Raw genomic sequence first — 22349 nt, 5'->3', positions numbered from 1 at the left:
TTTGTCCAGCAGCAGGAGGGCAGACTTCTGTCTGTGGCTGCAGCATCCATTTTGTGATGCCAGGTTCGAGAAAAGCTGGTACCGGGTAGCCCGGTGCCCCACACTAGTGGTTCTACTATAAAGGAATCATACCACCCACACCAGTTAATGGTGTGAGGTATGATTCCTAGGTGTTTGACACCAAACATGACATGGTTCTGTGCAGCTGTTTTAAAGTTAGCATTCACTGCGAGGTTATAATGCACTTAAGAGTGTATGGTCTAGGTTGCATCACTAACAACCCCGGAGGAGAGATTCCGAAGGCTGCAGAGGGGCTCTGCTCATGCATGGGCACCCTCTCACATAAAACCCAGCACCCTGCCTTCAGGATTGATAAAGCCTGCTCTAGGGGTGACTGATAAGTTTATATGTGTAGTGATAAGGTAGGTATAGGAAACCTATATCTGAGCAAGGGGTACATAAACGACCTTACACAGGCTGCTATAGCAGACCTGTGGTGTCATTTTGCATGGTCGCTCAGGGGTGGCATAATACATGCTGCAGCCCCTGAGAGGCCTCCTGGGGTACCTATGCCCTGTGTATATAGGATACCATATACTAGAGACCTATAAGGGTACGCCAGAATTCAATCTGTGGTGTGCCTAAAGTACATGAACAACCAATGTAGGGAGAAAGCAGATAGGCTGGGGTCCTGAATAGCAAACTAAATCTCACCGGGTCTGAGCACCGGCAGTTTTTAGGTCTCGCCTGAGCCAATGCGCATGCGTATTGCTCCGGCAAGACATATGTAGGGGCTTCAGGAAATGTAAATGTAAATGTAAATGTAAATGTACATGTATTTATATAGCGCAAATCGCCCACATCGCAGGCATCTATGCACTTGCTTAGGGAACCCGTCCTGGTATTCCCCTGTGAGATACCCCGGCAGAGGGCTTTGTAATGCGGATTATGGCCAGTGCATGTGTGCGGGCGCGCGCTCACAATTTGCTCCCCCGCCTCCCACATCAGACTTGAAAGGAATGCGCTCCCCCGCCCCCGCCACAGCAATGCCGAGAGCTTGTTGCTTTATTGCTCTCACTTGAGGCTTTGTTTTATAAGCTCTTTCTCGTGTACTTCTCCGGTGTACAATCTCTCTGTTGCTTTCTCTCTCAGTAGCTTTTACCCCGCCCCAGAGTTGCTGCCATGCATGTGCTGCTTTTACCCTCCCCACCTGCTCATCCGTTGCCTCATATGCCCCCCAACATTTTTTTTAAACAATGTTGGTGCGGAGGGAGGAGTGTAGCCAGGGATACCAGTGAGCAAATTGCTGTCAGCTCCTCCGTCTTAAACAAATTTAATTTTGCACAACTTCTTTTTCATGCTTTCTGAATTGCTGACCCATCTCATGTATATAAATGTAAAAACATTGGCACCCACATCATTCTGCCGGAGCACATGCGCAATGCTTCCCCCTAAGTACCTGTCCCACTCTCCGCGTTGCTGTCTCCCTCATTTTGCGAGTTTTCTCGTGTGCCCAAACTCCCACCCCTCCCACATGCTCTGTGTTGCTTTTGCTAATGTTTCACCCCCGCCTCCAGTGTTGTTCAGCCTCTCCTTCGATTGCTGTTTTTGCCTGCCAAGACCTTCCCATCCATTGCCCCACCGGCTCCTTCATTAGCCCCGAAGTCCACTGTCTTTCATTTTCGCTACTTCAGACCCTCACACACCCTCACCCTCACACCTCCTCACCCTCACACACCCTCACACCCCCTCACCCTCACCCCCTCACCCACACACACCATCACACACCCTCACCCCCCCTCCCCCTCACAACCCTCTCACCCTCAAACCCCCTCACCCTCACACCCCCTCAGCCTCACACCCTCACACGCACCCCCTCACACCCCCTCACACCCTCACACATCCTTACTCACCCTCAAACCCCTCACCCTCACCCCCTCACACCCCCTCACCCTCACACCCCCACACGCACCCCCTCACATCCCATCACACCCTCACACACCCCCTCACCCTCACACCCCCTCACCCTCACACACCCTCTTAACCTCACATACCCTCTCGCCCTCACACACCCTCACCCCCCTCACCCTCACACTCCCTCACCCTCACACACCCTCACCCTTGCACCCCCTCACCCTCATACCCCCTCACCCTCACACCCCCTCACACTCTCTCACCCTCACACCCTCACACACCCTCACACCCTCACAATCCCACCCCCTCACACCCCCTCACCCTCACACACCCTCTCACTCACCCTCACACCCCCTCACATCCTCTCACCCTCACTTACACACCATCACCCTCACCCTCACGCCCTCACCCTCACACACCGCCTCACACACCCTCACACACCCTCACCCTCACACACCCTCATCCTCACACCCTCACACACCCTCACACACCTTCACCCTCAGAACCCCTCACCCTCACCCCCTCACCCTCACACACTCTCACTCACCCTCACACCCTCTCACACAACCTCTCAGCCTCACACCCTCTCACCCTCACTCACCCTCACACCCTTCACACACCCTTACCCCCCTCACCCTCACACACCCTCACCCCCTCGGCCTCAAACCCCCTCACCCTCACACACCCTCACCCACACACACCCTCACCCTCCCCCCCTCACCCTCACACACCCTCACTCATCCTCACCCCCTCACCCTCACACCCCCTCACCCTCACAACCCTCTCACCCTCACACACCCTCACCCTCACATACCCTCACACACCCTCACCCACCCTCACCAGCATAGCATAACAAAACATAGCATAACAAAACACAGCATAGCATAGCATAACAAAAAAAAGTATAGGATAGCAAAACACAGCATAGCATAACAAAACAAAGCATAGGATAGCAAAACAAAACATAGCATAGCATAACAAAACAAAACATAGCATAGCATAAAAAAATAGCATAGCATAACAAAACATAGCATAGCATAACAATGCATAGCATAACAAAACACAACAAAACATAGCATAGCATAACAAAACACAACAAAACATAGCATAGCATAACAAAACAAAGCATACCACAGCAAAACTAAACATAGCATGGCATAACAAAACAAAGCATAGGACAGCAAAACAAAACATAGCATAACAAAACATAGCATAACATAAGAAAACGTTGCATAACAAAACACAACAACACATAGCATAACAAAACATAGCAAAACACAACAAAACATAACATAGCTTAACAAAACACAACAAAACATAGCAAAACCAAACATATAATAGCATAGCAAAACATAGCATAGCATACCAAACACAACAAAACATAGCATATCATAGCATAACAAAACATAGCATAGCAAAACAAAGCATAGCATAATAAAACACAACAAAACATAGCATAGCATAACAAAACATAGCATAACATAACGAAGCATAGCAAAACATAGCATAGCATAACAAAACATAGCATTTCATAACAAAACACAGCATAGCATAGCATAACAAATCACAGCATAGGATAGCAAAACATAGCATAACAAAACAAAATATAGGATAGCAAAACAAAACATAGCGTAGAATACAGCATCACTAGGCACCACCACAGCATCACTCAGGGGCACCACAACATCACTATGCGCTACCACAGCATCACTGAACGTCACAGCATCACTCGTTCGCCACCACAACATCACTCAGCGCCACCACAGCATCAATCTGTACAACCATTCAACAACAACTGGTTCAAATATGTTCTCTCAATGTTTCAAGCTTTATTACAAATGTAAGAAAAAGATTTTAATATTTCACTTCCGTTCTTGGATTTTCGTCACAATAAAATACACTGAACATAATCTTCACAAAAGTTGTTTACAAAAGTTTAAGCTATTGCCATTATAAATTACAATAACTTTTATTTAAGTATTAATTATTTGAAAAAATAAAAGCCATTGTTATTTGTAATATCAATACATGTAAGTCACGTTAATACAACACATATTGCATTACAAATGCTATAGGTGTCACATTTGCGAAAGTTATAACTATTGGCATTGTAAATGACAAAGCTATTAATTTCGCTATTTTCAAAAACAAAACATAAATAAAAAATGTGTCATTTACAATACCAATAGCTCAAACTTTCCTAATGCTTGCTTAAAGGGGGCCTCGAAACGGGTCTCTATTGGGCTCTGTTTTATGCACTGGCACAGGCGGTCCGTTTTTCTCTGGACTATAGTGACAGCAGGCACTTGGAATGTGCGTGCTCACACTGCTCACTTCTCACTAGTGTGTATGTGCTCACACTGCTCACTACGCTGCTCACTTCTCACTAGTGTGTACTGCCTACACTGCTCACTTCACACTAGTGGAACAGTTACGGCATGATGGCATGCCAGGTGAGCGTTGTAGGGGAAGGGAAATCCTTTAAAGAGAGTAATTATCTCTCTGGATTTCCCTTCTCGAAACTCAGGAGAAGCAACATTGTTGTGGTACCACCAGGGCTTTAAGTGGAAGCTTTTTCAATATTATATACAAGCCATGATTGATGCTTATTTGTCTTATGCAACTAACAACCCTTGCCAAAGCCAATAGTCCTGTTGTGTTGTAGATATAATGTTACTTGTTGCATTATATAATCTGGATGCATGACAGAAACAGCAAAATACATGTCGGGTGGCACACTATTCTAAGCACAGATTTTTAGCTTATGTGTTTTTAAGCTACACCCTTATTTACATTGGCCATGCCTAGAAGCACCACTACTTTCCTATTGAAACCACTCCTCCTTAGCAATAAGAGAACTTGTCACCGTGCCTTCTCCAGAGCTGCCCCAAAAATATGGAACTCTCTTCCACCAGACGTAGGCAGAGTCTCCTCGACCACGGCGTTCAAATTGGAAGCCAAAATGTTGCTAATGAGTAATTTCTTACCTTAAGAGGACTAGGCCCACTTGATTGTTGACTTTGTTCCCATTACCACTGTACTTCCATTTGATACAGCGCCCCTTTAATGAATATTATTACCCCCTTTGTTGTTCGCTTACACCTGGTAATTGTATTATTTTCTTTTTCCAATCGATGATCGATATTGTATTCATGTCCTCTCTCCCATCCTATGGTAAAGCGCTCTGTTATCCCTCTGGATCCTGTTTGTGCTATATAAAACTTTATAAATAAATAAAGGCCTCTTTGAGAGACCGCCCCGTTTTTCATCCCACTTACAGCCCTGCACCTGCACGCGCTGTCACTCAAGTCAAGTCAAGTCATAAGCTTTTATTCGATTTGAGAAATACAAATCATACAAGCAAAACAACTAAAAACAATTCATTGCATATGTAATAATTCTAAACAAAGTGACTCAAAATAAACTCTGGAGTAGTACATAAAAAAGAAGGGAACATATACTGACGTACACTGGACAACAATATATAATTAGAGATATAAAACTGAGCTAAAAAGCTAAGGAAGAAGTCATGCATGTACAGACAGGAATAAATATAATTATCACACTAAGTGCTTTTCCTGGCAGCTGTACATTTTAAAGCAAAAGTTCCAATATGGCTCGGGCAAACACGGGGAGGTTAATTTGATGTAAGAACAAGAAAAGGACCACACATTTACATACTGTGGGCATAATACAGGGTTAAGATACTATATACAGCATAAAAAAAGACATTTATGTACAGACAGGAATATATAAAGTTATAGCAGCACTATGCTCTTCCTGGCAGCTGTACATTTCAGAATAAAAGTAGCAACAAAGAAACAAATATCCACGTTCTCTAGGGAAGATAATAGTACTAGAGCGCTCTTTGAAGATCGGATATTGTATTTTAAAAAGATGGGTTTTAGATAATTTACCCTTAAAAAGTGATAACATTTACAAAAAAGTAGAAAATGACAGCAGCTCTGGCGTGAAGTGTTGTCACACGGGCAGGGAGTCTCAGATCTTATTTTCTGATTTGGGAATGCAACAAGGTGGTTTACAATACCCAATCTGACTCGGGTTAACACAAATTGATGGGAGGGACGAGGCACATTCGCAAGTTAGGTTTGAAACCCCAGGGTTAAGTTCAGTTCCTTGTAGAACTTCACGGTGGCTAACTTGCCATGCACCTTATCTCGCCCACTCTTTTTAAAGTTTAAAAATGTTTGTTTGATTTCTTTTTTGGGGATTCAACTGCCAATTCGGGGTCAAGGAGAACATCAATTTCAAATAAGGTTTTATACTAGAAATGAATGTATTTCAACCACTGTATGCGTGATGAGTGATCCAATCCTATACAGTCAAGAATAATCTCTTGAGTGAATCGAGTCTCTGGCTTAGCCCAAATAGAACGCCACAATAAGAGTGGCCGAACGGCTGCTAAGTCAGAGATAAACTCGATCCCTACCTCATCATGAATTAGTTGGACAGAGGCAGAAGGAGGGACACATAGCAGTCTCTTTAAAAACTTGTTTTCGTCTTTTTGGAGCGAAGGGCCTTCAGTATGACCCCACACGCCCGCCCCATACAATGCAGAAGAAACACAACGAATATTATATATATTGATCATATCTGGGATACTTCTCGATCCGAGCTTGGATGCAAATCGGAATATACTACTGGTAGTCCGCAACATTTTCAGCCTAATGTTGTCGAACTCAGATGTCCATGACCCGTCATTAGTGTAAGTAATTCACAAATAACAAAATGATTTAACGTGTGTCATCTTGTCGCTATCCAAGAAAAAGCTATGCTTCAGTTTATTTGCGGACTTCCCGCACAACATTACATAAGTCTTAGATTTATTCACACGGAGCCTCCTGTTTTGAATAAACAGCATAAATCTATCAATTAGTCGCTGTAACCCAATCTGGGTGCGGGATAAAAGAACAGCGTCATCCGCATATAGTAAGATTGGGACAGGTTTACCTCCGATCAGGGGAGCATCTGCTGGGATATCAGCCAGGTTGCGATCGATACAGTTAATGAAAAGGGAAAATAAAAGAGGGGCCAATACGCATCCCTGGCGAATACCCCGTGAGACTTTGAAGAACGGCGTACATTCGCCTAGGATACCATAACGAACCTTACAAGAAAGTTTCTCGTAAAGCCTGGCCAGAAAGTGGACAATTTCCTTCGGTGCCCCTGACTCTAGCAAAACCTCCCAAAGAATAGCGTGATCAACTAAATCAAACGCGCTGCTCAGGTCAGCAAAACATAAAAAAAGGTTTCCCTTTTTGGCTACAGTGTATTTATTAAAAATGAGGTCCAAATTTACACATTGCTCCAGAGTGCCCATGCCTTTCATGAAGCCATATTGCACTTTTGTTAAAATATTCGAGTCTGTTGCCCAGGTTTCTAGTCTTTTGAGCAGGATTCTGCTCATGACCTTTACTGAGGCGTCCAGCAAAGAGATAGGACGATAATTGGAAGCCTCAGATTTGCTACCCTTTTTGAATAGGGGAATAATAACTGATTGGCCCCAGGAGGGAGGGATGTTACCTTCTGCTGCACAGTTGAAAGTCCTCACCAAAATAGGTGCCCACAAGTTTGGTTCTGCTTTTAATAAATCAATGGGGACCCCATCTGGGCCCGGGGCCTTCCCCCCCTTGCTATTGGAGAGCCCTTCATGACCCTCCTCCATGGTTACTCCCAGGGGTAGAGGTATCCAAGAGGAGGCCTCGGTAGCTGATACGGTTAGGGATGTCCCTTCTGGGTTAAAAATATTAGTAAAATGAATGATCCAGTCATTACATGCAACGTAGGAAGTTATTTCCGGGATGCCATCAGTATTTAGAAAGGGGCTGTTAATTGTTTCCCAATAAAGTTTACAGTTTTTGGTCTCAGCTGCTTCCTTTAGCCTATCCCAAGCTTCACTTTGTAAAACCTTTTTCCTATTGGAAATTGCCATTTTATAGTTAACCGCTGTCTCGGGGTTTAATACCTAGTGCTTTCTTCAATTCCCGTAGGGCGATTGTACAGGATTTATCAAACCATCCCCGCTTTATAGCTCTGTTAGATGGGGATTTCTTGGTAAAAATACCTTCAATAATGGTGTTAATCTTGATAAATTGTGACAATAGGAAGTCAGGGTTAATAAGATGTTTTAAACAGTAACTGATTTCCGTTTTGTAACTAATTATGACCTCCCTCTGTTTTGCCATAGAGTTTGTTCCAGACCATCTAATCCTCAGACCATTTGGTCTGATAGGTACTAAATCAGTGGAACATGTTTCTCCAGTCGCTAGTGTTGCGTCTCGTCCCGGGAGGGTAACGCAGATGCTGTTGTGATCACTTAGACTTTCCTCTCTGATACACAGGTTTAAGAAGTCTCCTGTACTGGAGAACAGAATATGGTCTATGAATGTCCCAGCATCCCTCCCTGTAAAGGTAGGACAAGTATCATTCAAACTGTTTTTATTACAGCTTAACAGGTGTAGGTCTAGTTTAATTAACAGTTTGTTTAAGATTGAACCATAATGGCAATGTGGGAAGTGGAGGAAATCCTCGCTCTCACCCGCACTCACCCTATGATTGACCATCTCCGTTCCAAGGCCGCAGGGATTCCCTTTTGATAGATGACATGGCTGCAGATTAAAGTCCCCAGCCCATAGAGCGTCTGCCCTTCTGTTGGAGATGCCCAGAACCCTTAAGATTTCCTTTTCCAGAGGGAATAAAATATTTCCTCTGGAGGCATCAAAGATGTTATTGTAAAAATTTACGAGGACCAAGTCATTTCCCTTACTACATTCAACCCTCACTACCTGGCTGTGGGTTCCCACAATCGAGCTACTTCTGACTTTACAATTACACAGCTTATTGGACAGGAGTAACAAAAGGCCCCCCTTGGCCCTGCCTGAACTGGATTTAGTGGCGTTAAGACAGTGGGATGAATAACCTTCTATATTTATTTGCTCTTGGCACCAGGTTTCTTGGAGGAGGATTATATCAAATCCTTCCCCTATAAACTTAGACCAGAAGGGGGTGTCTAGTTTCCCAGCAATACCGGCAATATTCCAGGAAATGAGGGTAAGGCCGGTAGACTCAGTAGGACCATAGACAGCTTGCTCCGACTGGGAGGCACGGGTTGTAATCAGGTTAACCTCCTTGGCACTCTCACCTATGACAATTTTAGGGGCACCAAGGGTCACACACGCTTCAATACTGGTACATGAAACACCTTTCCATGGGTACCCAACTGCAGGCCTACAGATGGGAGTTTGGTTATTACATGGGTTAGTTTTAGGAGAGAGAAATTCTGTGGGCTGCCTTCCTGTACAGAGTCCTCCCGTATGACCACTTGTACACTGGGGGGTACGTAATCTATAGAGGGGACTGCTAGAACACTAGCGTGGACAAGTTGCATACGTGCATCCAACCCTAACTGCCTATTGGCGGACTGGCTTGAGGATGGTGGGGCATAAAGTCAATCAACCATCTCAAGACAGTTGAATCTGTTGTTAGTGTGAATACCTCGCCACCCGTCGCCCATAAAATGGCCTTTGTTAGAATACCAGGGACGAGGTACCCATTCCCTGCTCCTGCTCTTTTGGGTCAGCCATGGACCTCCATAGTTCCAGAGTTGTTCTGGAGGTAAAACCCAGTTAGGTGGTGGTATTGGGGGGTGATAGTTATATACGGGGGGTAGAAAAAGGAGAGTCGGTGGGTATCGATTCCCCCTTTCTTCTCCAGATCTGGCCACGAGCAAATATGATTCACGGTGGATGCATCTTCGCAGGTAACAATGACGCAATCCCCCTGAATACTCTTGGGACTCGCCCCCACCCATGGTACTCTACGGACAGATGATATTCCACTGGTGTTTGGGGGCTGTAATGGCCTATTAATACTAAGCCATTGAAGGATTTTGTTCAAGAGGGACCAGGATGGTTCATCTGTTCCTGCTGTTAGTTCGGGTACTCCCGTTAGAATCACCGTAAATGGGGAGACCTCAGGTGACAGGTGAACTGGACGTTTGTTTCTAGGCCCCCTCTTGCCCTCTGTAGGATTTGATTTTGGGGGCACCGAGGGTTTGATTTGGGATGACTGTGAGGACACCTTAGCCGTGGTATGATTGGCAGTTGTTTGTGGGACTACAGGGGGGGGGAGAGGAGAAATTTGCTGACAAGATGGGGGTGACTGGGATGGGGATTTGGCTTTTGGCTTAGATTTAGCACAGTTTTTCGGAGCTGGTAATATGGGGGTTGATGGCTCTTTTGTTTTAGATTTGGCTTTGGTCATAACAAGCGGTCTATCTGGGTTAGCTGGTATAACCCCAGGATTGGCTGCTGTCGAGGCCCCTCCAGATTTAACAATTCCCGCCATGGTCTGGTTGGGTAATTTAACGAGGAGTATGGCAAGTTGCTTTTCAATTGCCATGATACTCCGTTCCAGAGGTTGGAGATGGTATTTTAATAAGTCCCTGAATCTAGCAAAAAGCTGCGGGGTACCGCAGTCAAGCAGACTGGGGCCACCCTCCTGATCGTTGTCCAATGTAGGGCGTTGTGGATTAGATGAGGCAGGTGGTGCAGAAATAATACTAGAGGGAGCGTTCTTAGATGGTGGTGTGATGGACCCTTTCTTATTATTGGTGTTATGATGTTGTTTGGTGTTATTCCCCTTTTTATGGGGTTTTGGCTGCTTTGGAACAGCGCCTTCTCTAACCCCCTTGAGCCGGGTTACTTGTACAGGATCTTCTGACAGAATCTGCTCAAGGTCCGGAGTAATCTCAAGGCTCCCTGTCGAGTCTGATTCCAGCGACAGGTTGGTGGCTGATAGATCAACAGCACTTGGGATGGAATGAACTTGGGCTGTTGCACCAGACTGTATTAGAATTGGGATAGGAGAGGTTGATGGAAGCGGGGTTAAGGCTGCTGCGATAAGGCCATTTGAGGATCTCCGGGCGATCGCAAGGTCCTGAGACACCCTACGTTCCAGTAAAGTAATATTTTGATTGATGGCCTCAGTAGTTTTTGAGATGAACTGGTCAATAGGACCTGTAAACAAAGCAGTTCTATTTGCAGTCTTACTTCTGGAACCCCTAGTCATTATTGCAAAAATTCGAGGTCTGGTTCCAAATTACACAGATGTCGAAAAGTCAATACCTTTAAAAGATGAGGACAGCGTCTGGTGAGTGGGAACCAAGGGGGGTGGCCCAGCCCAGCCTTGAACAGTCTGGAACGGGCTGAAACGGGCCCGCCCTTGGCCCGGGCTTCGCCCGGCGTCCCGCGAGGGAGGCTGTGCGTGACTTTTATGCGCCTCATGGCGCTTTGTGATGGTGCTTGGCGCAGTGCCTGTTGGGGGATGTAGTTCCCCAGACCCCGCTCTCCGCTCTGCGGCAGTCTCCCTGGGCCAGCGGGAGGCGTGCGGTGGGAGGCGGGGCTGCTCCTGTGGCGGTTCGGCTGTGGCAAAGGATTTCGAGCGCCTGGCGGTGTGCTCTTAGGCGGCGTCCAAAGTACTGGTCAAAGTAAGGTTCCCCCGCTCTGCAGGCTGTGCGCGACTTTTATGCGCCTCCTGGCGCTTTGTGATGGTCCTTGGCGCAGTGCCTGTTGGGGGATGTAGTTCCCCAGACCCTGCTCTCCGCTCTGCGGCAGTCTCCCTGGGCCAGCGGGCGGCGTGCGGCGGGAGGCGGGCTGCTCCTGTGGCGGTTCGGCTGTGGCAAAGGATTTCGAGCGCCTGGCGGTGTGCTCTTAGGCGGCGTCCAAAGTACTGGTAAAAGTAAGGTTTCACTCAAGGAGACTCCTCCCAGACCTGACCGGTGACCTCATCCTTTTCCTGCCAAACAAAATACAGTGCGCCCTCCTTGGGCAGACTAGCGCCTAGACGTACTACGGGTTGTCGCGCAGTGCTGCTAACTTTTTGCGTCATGGCCAACTGGCTTTTGTAATAGGACATCGAGGAAATCCAGTGTAAAACTAGTTTAGCAAATAACGCCTCCCTCGTCCCCAAAACATACACACACAGGTGCGTAAACGCCAAATAGTTGCAAAATGAGCACTGAGCAAAAATGAGACATGGTCTCGGTGCACGCTTGAACGCTTCATATAAACCCATATCCTGGGAGTTAATGGTGCCTTCATTACGTTCTGTGTTGTATGGTGTGTGTTGTGGTGTGTTGGCCGTTTCATTTTTTTATGTTGTCTGTTGTGTGTGATATGTTGTGAGATGTGTGATCTGTTTGCTGCATTTTGGTGTAATGTGATAATGGTGATGTGCAGGCAGTGTGTTTTTTATGTGTGGTGAACGTGTATGCTAAGCAGAGCGAGGGACATGTGTGACGTGATCTGTTGTATAACGTGTTCTAATGGGTGTGTGAAGTGCTGCACGTGCTCGATATGTTGTGTTTGCCGTTCTCGGTGCGCTGGGTGTGGCCTGTGGTGTGGTAATGAGAAGTGCTGCAGCATCATCCCCCGCTGTAATTGGCTAGATAATGTTGTTGTGCGTTGTTGTGACGGTCTTTTGTGAAGGTCGGTCCTTTAGTGAACCTCTCTCTTGCTTTCGAAGCACAGTGTATTCCCTGAAGGAGTCCTCCATGCAGTGTGTGCAGCCAAGCGGAAGATACACCCAGCCCCACGCACGCTCATGTCACAATGACACACAAAACAGTCTAGGCCGCGCCTCTCCTCTGCTGCCTCCCAGAAGCCATCGCGCCGCCCGGCGCATCTCGGGCTCAATGGAGGCTGAGAGAATAGCCGCGTTAAAGCTGCACAAAGGCCGAAGCCTCGCCCGAGCTGCAGGGGCGAGCCGGGGTCAGGGTAAGAATGCGCCCTCCACTCCCTCATTGTGGCCAGCAGCTGCACCCCTGGCCCCTTTTTTGTACCCTGTGCATTCCCTTACACCCACGTAATCCCAAAATTCAAATTGCCCATTTGCCTGGATGGGTGGTACAAAGGGAGAGCGAGTCTGAATTAGAAAGAGATAAAAGGAACTGCAAATTAATGAAGTGGACGCAGAAATTACTTCTAATGCTAGGCCTGGGAGTGCTGGGTGCAAACAAACCCCCAATGCTAAGACCAGGAGGACGCCTCATTGTGTAAACTTTAAAGAACAAGGGTCTCTGGGAGCCAAGAAAAGTATGGGGCTTGCATGGAGGGTGAGGACAGAAGGTAACACAAGGCGCTTTCCCTTGCGCTGTCAGGGCAGCAACCTACCAAGTGCCTCGTCTCTCATGTGTAGCTTGCCAGGCGTGCTGGGGTCTGAGCGGTGGCACGACTGGGTCTCACCCGCCTTTGAGAGCCAAGAGACTGAGAGTGGCTTGGACCTGAAGCCCTATTGAAAATGGTGGTTTCTTTTGGCCAAGCATGAGTAGGTGAGATCTGGGCCTTTTAAAGTTTGTGTCATTTCTGATCAGGATGTCAGCATTGGCCGAGGGCGTGGCTTGCGCCCGACGAGGACGGCGGCTCTCATGTGAGCGCTCCGGGTCGCTGTGGGATTCCGCCACCTTCCTTAAACCCCCGACGCCTGCAAACGCCACATTTCCGCATCGGAAGCCCAGCACAGTACCAGGCTTCTCGATGCGGTGACTTTTGAGCGGCGGAACGTCCGCTATCTTCATTTTCTCGGCGGACGCGGCTCCCTGACTGCCGCGACCGCCATCTTGGATTTTTACGGCTTCAGCTACGCGGCACCCGCTGACAGAACACGAATGTCGTACGAGGAGCCTCCTCTAATGCTGGCCACTCCTGCTCAGCTCCCAGCCTCAGGTTAGCAACTTTGCTGGGAAACCTTTGGGAAGCGCTGCTTTTGTTAGACTTTCACTCGCATTTTCGCTAGAATTTCACATCGGTGGCCATTTTGCGCAAGTGGGCTTCCTCACAGAATCTACATGTAAACGCAGCTTCTGCAGACTCCCTCATATCAGTGCAGTACTTTATTATGCTTCTATGCATACATTCTCTCACAACTGGTGATGCACCTCTACAATAAGCTGGTGCATTTCTCTCTGCATGCACAGCTTTATTAATCGCCTGAAGAGTTTATTATGCTGCTTACTGTGCCAATTATCAACACTTCATTGTCATGCTGACTTCCTGCGTGCCTCACTCGATTCTGGGACGTTCCCACCAGTTAAGTGCATGAAGGCTGCTCTAATTGCCACCTAACCCTTAGGCACTTCTGATTTTCAACAGATAGCTTCTTTTCTTCTCCATCTCCGACCTCTGAAGCTTGTATACTCTGCCTTACTCAAGTGCTCCTGACCAGACTCTGAGGCATTCACGAGTGTGCGCTGGTCCTTACTGGACCCCCTTCCTCTCAAACATTACCGCTCCTGTATGGAACGGAGAGCAATTCCACGAACTCTCAAAACACCGCATCGTGTTTTCATCAAAAACTCGAAAGTCTTCTCAGCGTTGGCGCACCTTGAGGCTTCCACAGCGATCTCCACCCAGATGTCACAGTCCAGCACAGAACGACCTACCCAACCTATAGGGAAAGGGACCACGAAGCGCCTCAAAAAGGACCCTCCGTCACCGACTGGTTCCACGTCGACTGTCTCCATGGAGCTGTTATTAGCAGAGATCCGTGCCCTCAAGCCGTTCATGGAAGAGACTAATTCTAAATTGCAAGTTCTCACTGATAATTGGTCTCAAATGGATGCTAGGGTGACCAACGTAGAACATTCTATCACGTCTCTTCAGGAGTCATCCTCCAAAGTGACACACATGCAGTCTCAGCTTTCCTCTCTCCAAAAACAAGTCGAAGAATTGGAGAACCGAAATAGGCGCAACAACCTTCGCCTTTATGGCCTGGCGGAGAATTGTGAAGGGACTGACCCCATTGCCTTCTTCAAATCATTTTTACCTAAACTTCTCCATCTACCTGAAGGCACAACGCTTAATATTCAGCGCGCTCATAGGCTGGGTCGCCTACCTTCCTCTCCTTCCCCCTCGTCACGACCAAGAGGTGTCATCATGTACTTCTTAGAATACACTGATCTACTCAAAGTCATCTCAGCGGCCCGTGCCTCACCTCGTCTCCAATGGTCAGGTTCCAATCTCTTCTTCGCGCAGGACTACGCCAAAGCCACAGCCAGCCGCCGCAAGGCCTTCCTGGATATGCGACCAGAACTTCGGGCCCTTGGAGCTAGATACGGCCTTTTTCACCCCTGCTTGTTTCGAGTAACTTACAACAACAAGACTACGACCTACGAGGATCCTGTTCGTCTTCGAAGCTTCCTGAATGCAACACAAGCACCTGACATGGACTTTTCCAGTTCTTCATCAGCTTTCCCTCCATGATTTCTCATGGCATGGTTTAGATGCTTTACCTAACCTATATGTTTTATACTTATAGCAGTTTGTGCTGTTATTTTCCCTCTGCTAGGTCTCCTAGCGACTTCAATTCCTATGTTCCTTTTTCCGCTTTTCCCTTATTTCTCATGTCTCCTGGTTGAATGTTTATAACATGATTTCTGCATGGCGCAGCAATATAGTTTAAATTAGTACGCGCGCTTATCGCGCACTGTTGCATGTATTACTGTTTGTTCTTCTCATGTTTCCAATGACTCTACTTTTCCAGATTTTCCTCCCACTCTTCCTCGCTTTTCCTGTACTCCTGTTAGTTAGTTAATATTGCTTCCGAATGTTTTTCCTCGCACACCTTTATGTCTACTCATCATTGTTTTGTTCTCCTCCTTTCTCACTACTCCCATGCGTCATTGTTTTCCCCCTTTTTCTTTGCAGGTTTTACGATTCGTATGGCGTTTTCCCCCCGACCTGTTGGCTCGCTTGCATTGGACGCTTGCTTCCTCTGCCTGGCGCTCCCCCCTCATTCATTTCCTCGTGCATCCTCCCCCTGGTGATCAACCCTCCCCGTCTCTACCCTTCGTAAGTATGTTCTCCCTCTCCTCCCGGTTGTTCACTTTCCTTTTTGTATCTCTATCACTTTTATGTTCCCAAATTTCCCTTGTCATACAGGTGTCTCACTCTTTTACCTTTCAAGTACTCTTCTCTTATTTTCTTCTTTTTATCACACTACCTATTTTTTGGGCTACCCTTCCACTCTTCATACATAGTTCGCCTCTGTCTTCCTTTTCCTCATCCTATTTTCTCTTTCCTCCTATTACTTCACTTATTTTTACTTTTTTCTTCTCGGATTTTCTACCTCTACTGCTTCTATATTTTTCTTCCTCACGTTCTCCCCCCTTTTCTCATCTTCTTGCTCATCATTATCATGTGTTGGCGTTCATTGATCTTTTTGCTCTTCTTGCTTTTCTCACTCCTCTGGATCCCTCTCGAATTTTCTTATCTTCTTCTGCTTTTCTTTTTTTCTTCTTCTTTGATATGATATGTCTCTTAAAATAATCACTTGGAATGTTAAGGGCATCAACTCACCTATCAAACGACAAAGAATCTTGTCTCATCTTTCACGTTTAAATGTAGACATTGCTTTTTTGCAAGAAACCCATTTGTCTGCCGAAGAATCTGTTAAGTTGAAAAGAAGCTGGGTGGGTGATGTTTATTTTTCCCCTGGGGATGGTAAACGCAACGGAGTTGCTATTCTGTGTCACAAAGCTCTTTCTTCTTCTATGATTGCTCAAGAGTCAGATACTGAGGGCCGATGGTCTTATGTTAAGCTTTCTATTAAGAATGTTCCAATTTCCCTTCTAAATGTTTACGCCCCTACCGCTGGTGATCCCACTTTCTGGCATTCATTCTCCCAGCATGTCACCAGATTCATGGATGATAATTTCATTCTAGCGGGAGACTGCAATCAGCCCTTAGATCCCTTCTTAGACAGGAACTCCAAGGCACATTTCACCCCTAACAAACCTCACAAACTCTTCTCCCACACCATCTCCCAACATAAACTCACTGATGCTTGGCGTCTTTGTAATCCAAATCTCCAAGAATTTACTTTCTACTCCCCTTGTCATCACTCCCAATCTCGAATCGATTACATTTTTGTTACTCACAACATTGCCCAAACTCTTTCTTATGCAGAAATAGGTCCGATCTTACTTTCTGACCATGCCCCTACATTAGTTCAATTGGATCTCTTACCCAAATCGATAGGCCCTAAACGTTGGCGTTTCAACAACTCTCTCCTCCTCGATCCCAAATTTACTACCGCCTTCACCTCTTTCTCCCATGAATTCTTTGCCCTAAACGATAACTCCCCTGTTCCTAAACATACCATTTGGGATGCTTTTAAAGCGGCAGCGAGGGGTTTTATCATTGGCTTTGTTGCTAAAAAACGTAAAGCTGCTCGAGAAGCTACTAAGACCATCCTTCTAGATATTAAGAAATTGGAGCATTCTTATTTTACTTCCCGTTCACAGCAAACTCTAACCGCCCTTATCAGCGCTAAGATGAACTTCAACAAAAAATCTACAGATGATGCATCATTATATTTATTAAAGTCTAGTGCCAAGTTTTATGGGGGCAAAAATAAGGCTGGCAAGATCTTGGCTAATTATCTGAAGGTGAAACACAACAAGCTAAACATTGAATCTATTTACGACAATGACTTGAACCTCAAACACACAGACGCAGACATTCTCACTACATTCTCTACCTTCTATAAAACCTTATATTCTTCTGAAACTCAACCATCTTCCCACTCACTGGACACATTCTTCTCCACCATACAAAAACCTTCACATTTTCCACTTGACCTTTCTCAATTGGAACACGATATATTCCAACAAGAATTACTCAAAGCACTTCAAACCCTACAAAAAGACAAGGCCCCTGGGCCCGACGGCTTCACGGTAGAATTCTTTCTCCACTTTTCAAAGCTTCTTATACCCAGACTCCATTCTCTTATCAGCACCTTCCTTTCCTTGGGTTCTTCCTCTGGCTCCTTTTCAGACGCTCATATCTGCCTCATACCCAAGGAGGGGAAGGATCCTCAATATTGTAAAAATTACAGGCCGATTTCCCTGGTCAATATTGATTACAAAATTTTCGCAAAATCTCTTGCAGCTCGACTTGACCTTCTCCTTCCAGACTTATTGGGTGAAGAACAGTCCGGCTTTGTCAAAGGCCGATTTATCACTGACAACACCAGACTCTTATTTAACATTCTTTCTAAATCCCGCCCTTTGCCTCACCCTCTTGCGGCCATTGCTTTGGATGCTGAAAAAGCGTTTGATAGGGTTGAGTGGACTTATTTGTTTCATACCCTCCAATGGTTTGGTTTTGGTCCTGTTTTTACGTCTTTAATTTCATTGCTTTATTCTAACCCACGCGCAGCGGTTTGTGCTAATGGTCAAATTTCTTCATTTTTTGACTTAAAAAGAGGTGTTCGTCAAGGATGTCCCCTATCCCCCTTTCTTTTTAACTTGGCTTTAGAACCCTTCCTCTCCAAGCTTCGTCAAAACCCCTCCATCCATGGTTATCAACTATCAGATACCCACATCAAACTAGCTGCTTATGCAGATGACATTCTGTTACTTGTCTCCAACCCGTCTCTCTCCATCCCTGCTTTTCTTACCGAAGTTCATGCTTACTCCCAAATCTCTGGTTATAAACTTAATAATGATAAATGCGAGATCCTTCCGTTAACCAAATTTACATTCAAACCAGATTTTGCCGCCTCCAACTTCACATGGAAACCTTCTCATATCAAGTACCTTGGATTGCATGTTGCCCCCACCATCCCGGATACCGTTTCCCTATGTATGTCCAAATGTATTCAAAAATTGACAGATCTCACGTCCAAATGGCATCCTCTTTACCTCTCCTGGTGGGGCCGCCTAGACACTATAAAAATGATGTTGTCTCCCATTGTTTTATACACGCTCTCTAACATTCCGGTTCCTATCCCATCCAAATTTTTCAAACAGATCACATCTATTCTAACCTCCTTTCTTTGGAACAAAAAGAAACCACGAATGTCCTTGGCGCGCTTGATTCGTCCTAAATCAGAGGGTGGGGTTAATTTCCCTGATTTCCCAGCCTATCACAAGGCGTTCCAATTGAGACAAGCCTCTTTTTGGCTCCAAGACCCTGACACCCCATGCCCATTATGGACCAAACTCGAACGCCTTCTTCTATCTCCCTTCTCTTTTTCTGAATACCTCTCCTTCCCTCGCAAACCCGCATCTGTTTCTACTCCGATTCATAAGTTTACCACAAAAATACTCCTTTCTTCCTCTCATTCACCCCCTACCACTATTGCCGAATTCCTATCCTCCCCCATATGGCATAACACCTTCATACCTATCCGGGACAGACCCTTTTTCTGGAAATCGTGGCATACTCGAGGTTTGCAATGGATTTCCCAACTTTTTTCCAACTCCTCCTTTTTATCTTTTCATGAACTTCGCACCCTCTATGATTTACCCCCCTCCTCTGCACGTCAATATCAATCCCTTAAAAATGCAGTTCTATTGAAGCACGATCTCCTCACTCAACCCAACCCTCCTCCCCCCCCATCCACCCTCACTTCTTTACTTCACTCCTTCTTACACACTGCACCAAGGGCTACTGCTATTTATAAATACCTTCACGCTAGTAAGACTCCGAGACCTAAATCCAAAGTTGAGGAGGCCTGGGAGCATGACTTGTCTGTCTCTTGGTCAGTTCCCTTCTGGGACAGACTCTGGACCAAACTACGCAAATCTTCAAGAGCAGCAACACTCACTCAGACTTTATTTTTTATTTATAATAGACTCCTCTTCACACCTTCCGACCTGCACAAACGCTTCCCTAATACTCCTCACACATGCTGGTCTTGCTCATCTCCACAAGCTGATTTATTCCACATGTTATTTTTATGTACTCATGTTCGCAGTTTTTGGCTGCAGGTTTGGGCTCAAGTCAATGTGATTTTCCACACTTCTATTCCTTTTTCCCACACACATATTTTTATGGGTAGCCTTTCCCCCTGCTGGGATGATGTTGACTTGAAGCCCCAAATTGTTGACCTTTTACTTGCTGCTGCTTTCCAACAATTAACAGTTAACTGGAAGGATCTCTCCAAAATTTCTTTCAAAGCGTGGTGGTTTAATGTCTGCCACAACCACAGGCTCGATACCACTCATGTTTTCCCGGCATGTTTGGCTATCAAACACATGGACTTATGGACCCCAGTTACACTTTATTTGGACTCCTGCAGTAAACGTTTGTTTCATCCTCTGCCTCTGCAACAAGAAGTGCCCAAACCCCCTTAATCGCCCGATACATTCCATTCATTCTTCACTGTATCACTCTCTTAAAATTCTCTCAAAGTTTTTATGATTGCCATATTTTATGCTCATGTATTTTTCCTATGTCTTTTCCTTATTTTTCAATCTGTATCCAGACTTATTTCTTATTACAAATGCATTCATATACTTATGTTCTTTTTTTTTTTTATTGCTTAAGAGTCTTTAACTTTGTATTCCATTGTATTTTGCTTGACACCTGCTTTTCCTTTTTTATTGTTATCAAAGAAAACTCTTTTGAACTTAAAAAGGATGTCAGCATTGACTGGTTTTCCACATCCTTCCTTTTCATGGGTGTATTTGTTCAGCAGAAGATAGTGTCCCTGCTTTTTGAAAAAAAAAATACAAATAAAATCAAGTGGTGCATGTGTCTACTGATTACCTTTCCCTTTTCATTTCTTGCCCTTTTGGTAACTTTTTACTAATTCATCAGCATTTCTGCCTGATCCATGCGGCTTTATGGATCACTGGGATTTCTCTGATTACTCCCCTTTTTGGTGTGTGGTCACACAGCATCCCTCTGCCCCTGTGGCTAAGCTAGTTATTATTTAATAGATTGATAATTTGCACGTCTATCTGTCCCATTCATCACACCAGCAGTGCTGCATCCCAAAACAAGATAATCGCACCTCAGTGGTCACCATTATAGATAATGGGGTAGCCCCTAAGGTCAAGGCGGACCTGGGCGCAATACGGGAATGAAAATAATGGTCCGTGACCAAATGTTTAAAGGATAACAATTCTTGTGTGAAACACTACAACATGGTTATTTAACCCCTTCGCTGCGGCCGCTATTTGTCCGCTGTGCGGTAAACAAAAGAACAGGGCGGGGCCGTGACGAACCCCAGCCGTCATCCGCACACGAGCGGATGCGTGATGACCTCAGTGGTCATCACGCATGGCATGACACTTCTATACAGGTTCAACAGAAAAACAACACACTCTCAACATAACATCCTACAAGGTGCAGCCCTGCATCATCTGTTCTAATAGGTGCCAGTAACAGGAGGGTGCACAGGCCTTCCTTGGAAGGTCCATCTTGTCTGGGATAATGGCTTAGATTGTTGATCATTTAGTGAAACAGTGGTCATGGACCTGTTATATCTGGCCAGCATCATTTGTGTGAAGCACTCTCCGATGCCCATGAACCTCATACTCTAGGACACGAATGACCAATCAACCCGGTTCAATGCCTTCGTTGGATCCAGGGAAACAAGTGCCTTCTCTTTTTTGGACTTTTTCAACCACATTGGTTGCCCATCTAATGTTATCATGAGTTTGTCTTGTCATAATAAGACCAGGTTGGTCCTTATGAATCAAAGTGGGAAGAATTTTATCCAATCTGCACCCCAGTATTTTAGCATAAGTTCTGGCATTGATATTAAGGGTTATTGGCCCTTATGAGGCACATAGTTTAGGGTCTTGGCTTTGTTTAGTTATGACAGTGATGGTGGCCTGTGAGAAGTTGGCCTGATATATGATGTTTCCAATTCTGGAACCACCTTGTATAAGTCCAAACAATCCCTTATGGTGTCAACCTTATAGACAAGCTATCTTAATGGTAGCATAGACTAAGCAGCCTTAAAGGCTAAACTCAAGAGGTCGTGTTAAGCGAGCTGTTTTACCAATCACAATCCTGTAATATCAAATGAAAGGACACCACAAAAGTATATATTATGTGTTTATTTCTAAAATAATCCCCAGTACTCTTTATGAGCAAAGGGGCACAAGAGTTAAATCAAAAGCACAGTATAACATACAAAGTTGTACAATTATGGATGAGGGCGGGTGGCCACTCAAACCATATATTAAGAAAGTGGTATAAGAGATACCAATCGAACAGTGGTTAGGCCTAGGGCCTAGGGAATCGCTGGGAGCAGTCGGGACAAGCAATGCTGAAGTCGGGAAAAGCCCGCGGGATTCGGGTGCAGCGCTTAAAGCACACGCATGCACCAATGCAAAGTCAATGGTGCGTAAAAGTTACACAAATAGAGTTTAAGGATACTTCCGCTGAACCTAGAAGGACAAAACTTTAAACACAGACCCTAGAGGTGTGTACCAGTGTGAGAACACCGGCGTTGCTGAGTTACCTCACCCACAGGAAGCGGGTGCATAGGGTCGAAGTGGCGTCGGGTTTCGTCACGCAGGTTGTTGGTGCTTGAAGCTGAAGATGCTGCAGGCGATGTGAAGGAGAAGTGTCCGGTGTGATCCAAGGGTGGATCAGAGTAGAAAAGTACCTGAA

Source organism: Lissotriton vulgaris, chromosome 4_1 (genome assembly GCF_964263255.1).
Source record: "Lissotriton vulgaris chromosome 4_1, aLisVul1.2, whole genome shotgun sequence".
Taxonomy (NCBI): domain Eukaryota; kingdom Metazoa; phylum Chordata; class Amphibia; order Caudata; family Salamandridae; genus Lissotriton; species Lissotriton vulgaris.
The sequence above is the reverse complement of the archived record's forward strand: the minus strand, read 5'-3'. Positions refer to the sequence as shown.